Source organism: Lathamus discolor, chromosome 3 (assembly GCF_037157495.1).
Source record: "Lathamus discolor isolate bLatDis1 chromosome 3, bLatDis1.hap1, whole genome shotgun sequence".
NCBI classification, from domain to species: Eukaryota; Metazoa; Chordata; class Aves; order Psittaciformes; family Psittacidae; genus Lathamus; species Lathamus discolor.
Window position 1 is genome coordinate 47,740,578 of NC_088886.1, and position 5,109 is coordinate 47,745,686.

Consider the following 5,109-nt stretch of genomic DNA (forward strand, 5'->3'; position numbering starts at 1 on the left):
AACAAATTCAATATTTGAAAAATTAAAACACATGCCCTGCAATTACTTATTATCTGCCATTTATTTTGACAATATTGTTAAATTGCAAATGGATTAAAGGCATCTATAAATCAGCTTAAAATGTAAAGATTCAGAAGTCCATACCTTAAAGCAGAAAGAGTTTAGTTTTAGTTCCAATCCTCTTTGATTTTCTACTTCGAGAATTCATTGGAACTGGCATTGTTAACCACAAGATACAGTAGGGAAATTGTAGGCTGTGCAAGAAAAATCTGAATCTGATCTGCAAAGGATCAGTATTTTGTCACTTGTTTTTATTATACCATCCATTCTAGACAAATACTGTACTCATAAATTACCATGTTTTAGAAACACTGGGAGCTGACTTCCATTCCCCCTCTCTAGATCAAAAGCATGTGCATGGGAAAAAAAAAAAAGGAAATAAAATACTTATGTTGAGTTTGCTGTTTCTTCCAATAGTTACCCAGGAAGCTTTAGGGTGTGGGCTTGGGATTTTTTTGTTGTTTGGTTGTTTTCTTTTTCCTTTATTAAATTAAATAGGTTTTGTGAACTCCTGTTCCAGAGTTATGTGTGTAATCCCATCTTGGTTTTAACCAAAATTACACTGCCAAACTGACCAGGTACAGTTCATTAGCTCCCCAGACATGTCATCAACTTCAAAGGACTCAAAGGTTGGTTAAAGATTATTCCAGAGTGCATCGGTAAAATTATCATCTTTGATCACATAGCTAGAGCCAAATCCACTGTGGTAGTAAATGATCAGATCTCTGTGGAAGCTTTTTACATTGTCTAGAGCCAACTTAATATTACAACAGGCTTCTTTTTCAGGTATCAAAAAGGATGCCATCTCTATACTGAGTTCTTTTAGCTTGTCTCAGCTACCAAATGGAAAGAAAATTGTACTAAGTATATTTAAGCACAATTATGAAATGGCCTCTAACTTTGCTAACAGCAGTAATTGGAAAAATAAGTATATTTCAGAGGTGATAATTATGTAAGACCCTATTAATAGTGCTGTAGGCAGAGCTTCGGATTTTAAAAGGACATCAAAGTCATGGCAAGTATTTTGACCTCCCACCTATCTGGTTCAAAATACAGCTGTTACACTGACTATTTGTATATGAAACTAGGTGTTCCTTATGCAAGTTACAATACAATCAGCAGATGGTATAATGATTTATGGCCAGCTTCAAAATTTCCATCCTAACCTTCCAAGTCACCTAAACTGCTTCAGAGATTGACCTCCTGAGATCATTCAGGAGCAGTTAGGAGTCTGGCTTTGTTAAAGATTTGGTGTATAGGGTTGTTTCTAGCTGCAAATTTTCCAGTTGTATGTACCTGGCATCAGGCAGTCTGCATACAAGCATGCCAGTGGTAAACATTTATCAGCGTTGGTCCTGGTGGAACCAAAGTTGAAGTCACCTTTGAGGGCACTATCTGGAGCACTCGCCGCACCACCCCAAGGTTTACCCATAGTCAGCTCTCCACAGCTGTGTGGTGTGTGCCTAGGACCAGACACTGGCAGGAACTCCACCCGTGGTAAGGACACAATGTGCATGAAAGGTTCTGGAACCAGGGCAGCTTGTGGACAACAAAACCTTGGTCTCTCCTTATACTTCACTGAATAACATAGACATACCACAGGGCCTCCTTCAGAATGGCTATTTACAATCTCCAAGCCCCTCTCAATCAGTAAACTTATATTTGATCTACAGGAGTATGGATCATGAACCAAAAATTATGGATACAGAGTTTGTTGAAAATATTGCAGGAAATTGTTAAAACAACAAGAACCTTTGGCTATATTCCAGCAATCAAGAGTTATGGTGCTGGACAATGAACACAGAGCTGGTCCAGCAACGTCCCTCACCACAAAATGGATGATCATATCACCAAGACTGCGATCATCCATTTCAAAGCACTTGAAGATTTGCTAAATGTCGTATTTCTTTAGTGGGTGACCAAGGCGTTTGTAAAAGTTCACCAGCTGCTTATGGAGATTTGGATGGAACTCTGACATTGAGCTTTATAAACTAGAAAAATCTGCGATGCCATAATAACTTTGCTAAGTGATACAGATGGTTTAATCAAGTTTTGCATGGAATCTGTTTGAAATGTAACCACAGGGCAAACCTCTCCTAACATAATCTGAAAACATGAATGCCTCTAAAGGAAAGCCTCTGACATGTTCATAGCTTCAGCTGTGAGGGGTAAAAAAAGAAAGAAAATAAAAATAAGCAGCTACCTTATTTTAAAACCCCTGAAAACTCAGCTGTGTAGGTCTTGGTCAAAAGTATCCACACAGAATTTTACACAGCAGCTGTTATGTTTATTGATAGCCTTTGGATTTGAGATCCAAAAGAAAAAGTAAACATTACTGAAAAAAGCTAAAGCTAAATCCCCATTTTTCCTTTCAGATTTAAAGCCATTTGATAATTAAATATTAGCTAGTAACTGCATATGACCTTCAATTTTGTCGTACAGGTGTTTCTTGTCATTTAGAACAATTTATGAAGAAAAATAACAAATCTTTCAAAAAGATTTCAAGTAGAACTGAAATCATAGGATTCTTCAGGCAAATGTGTCATACACAGCACAGTTTGGAAAATTAAGTATGTGACAAAACTAGAACACATAATAAAGTGGGATGTATGCAGAGATGACGCTGTGTCACGATGGAGATGGCACGCTGGCCCTGGGTTTTAGGCTTCAGAGGAGGGCAGCTTCCAGAAAAATGAAACAAAATTCTGCTGGGAGAAATAAAATAAAGCCAGACAGAAATTAAGACTTTGTCTTTCTTCTTCTATGAAAAAAGAGGTTCATATATGGACTAGAGTAACTATTTCTGCTTTAAATAGCACACACTCATGACTTAACTTGTCCCTTATCCTTGAATTCTCTCTCTACAAAGATTGTGCTGGGTCTGATACTAGCCTATGTCCCTAGGCCATGGCATGATCATTTCCGCCATGGGGGAAACAACCCATGGCTTCCTCTCCAGTTTCTAATCCAGGCTGAGACTTACAAGGAGGTTGCCATGGTTCATCAGCTGCTCCATCTGCACTATCCTCTCAAGCAGATTTGAGTGGGCCTCATGGCCCCTTTAACAGCAACAGCTGCACTCACCCTATCTAAGAAAACTCAGCTGCCATGCAGAAACTTGTTCATGAATCCTTAGCCACTTCAATACTTAGTAACCTGGAATAAAAATGTTACAACTTTAAATTCATTGTACTGAAGAGATGAAAATTTCAGTTCAAGAAAACCTTTTCACCACTGACGCTATTTCATTGACAAAGCTACATAACCATCTCTCTTAACCATAACAGTTTGAACACTGGGGGCCAGCCACATTCAGAGGAGAATGAGTTCACTGACCTTGCTAGCTCATTGAAGCATTTCCCCCTTCATGATGAGTATTAGTTTATTAGTGCCTGAGTTTAGTTGAAACCAGATGTTTCTGATTTTTTGAAGACAACCTCACTGTGATGGCTCTGGCAGCCTGCATTTCCCTTCAGCCCTAGGTGTATGTGCAGTTTGGGAGCCAATTAAGCTATAGATCAGCTAGTAAAATTGTTCATAATTCCTGATCTACAATATTTGCAGAGCATAAAATTACCTCACTCATTTGAGACACTGGAGATCACAACATCTTCTTACATTTATATCAAACTTCTATTACCTCACAGCTCTTGACCTTTTCACTTGTCTGTAACAGAAGGCCTGTTGCCTTGTAGAGGGGCACATTTCGTATGTGTGAGGGAAACTGTCCAGTCAGTTAAACCAGCATGAACCTACCATAATTCCTCTACATTAATAAAGGCCTCACATTTACACTACTGCAGCAGAGGCAGAAATAAGTTAATGACACCTCAAAACTCAGCAAATCAAATGTATAGCTTTCATGTCCAAACCTGTTGTGGTTTAAACCCAGCCAGTAACTCAGAATCACGCAGTTGCTTGCTCACTCCCCGCCTTCATCCCCGCTCCTAGAGATACAGGGAAGAGAATCAAAAGAATGTAACTCCCACAGGCTGAGATAAAACCAGTCCAGTAACGAAGGTGTAACACAAACCACTACTGCTACCACCAATAATAATAATGATAAGGGAGATAACAAGGGAAGAGAATACAACCGCTCACCACCTGCCGACTGATACCCAGCCTGACCCAAGCAGTGATCTAACCCTTCCGGGTAACTGCCCCTAGTTTATGTACTGGGCATGACAGTGGTATGGAATATGCCTTTGGCTAGTTTGGGTCAGGTGTCCTGTCTTTGCTTCCTCCCGGCTTCCCCTCCTCCCTGGCAGAGCATTAGACTTAAAAAGTCCTTGGTCAGAGTAAACATTATTTAGCAACAACTAAAAACATCAGTGTTATCAGCACTGTTCCCAGGCTGAAAGTCAAAACCACAGTACTGCACCAGCTACTAAGAAGGAGAAAAAATGACTGCTATTGTGGAACCCAGAACAAAACCCCAGACTGTATCACATTATAGGAGACTCTCCTACTCTGACTGAATGCTGCTGGACCTTTTGATGCTGCAGGACAAGATACAAGGACAGAAAGAAAATATACATCTTTTTTTCCTCCTTGCTGCTGCATGCTTGCCTCATGCTGACCAGAGAGGAAATGGCAACCAGATGCCCCTGTGACCCACCATTCCCCTGAGGTGACCAATCCAAGTGTAACATGTGGTTGCCTCATTTGGGAAGGAGCCAAAGCCTGTTCTTTTTAATTGGTGGAATGGTCCCCTACAGCTGCAACAGATTAGGGACAAATTCTCTTCAAATAAAGCTGTACTTTTTCTCCCCCCCCCCCTTTTTTTTTTTTTTTTGGGGGGGGGGAGGTGTGCTGGGGAGAAATCATGCCTGGAGAAGTATGTGCACATACACACAAAAGTGAGGTTAATAAAAATGTCAGGTAGGCAAACAAAATACCATTTGTTATTAAACAGCAATAAAAGACCACATTGATGGGTATAAGGAGTCAAGCAACTGGGGAGCTCAAGAGAGGGGGAGGGTAGTAATATCTCATGAATCACTACAAAAGTTTGCTCTGATCTTTAATACCAGACTTGGTGATTTTGGG

The 5,109-nt window shown here is 40.0% G+C and overlaps 1 long non-coding RNA gene across 1 annotated transcript; it reads right to left on the reverse strand.

Annotated features, from left to right (window-relative positions):
* Positions 1-2,074: 2,074 nt before the first annotated feature.
* On the reverse strand, positions 2,075-4,717 carry LOC136010975 (uncharacterized). Its single transcript, XR_010611119.1, has 3 exons — positions 4,679-4,717; positions 3,933-4,007; positions 2,075-2,765 (listed from the first exon to the last, which is right to left on the reverse strand). It is a non-coding gene; the product is annotated as an uncharacterized LOC136010975 (long non-coding RNA).
* Between the last annotated feature and the right edge of the window lie 392 nt (positions 4,718-5,109).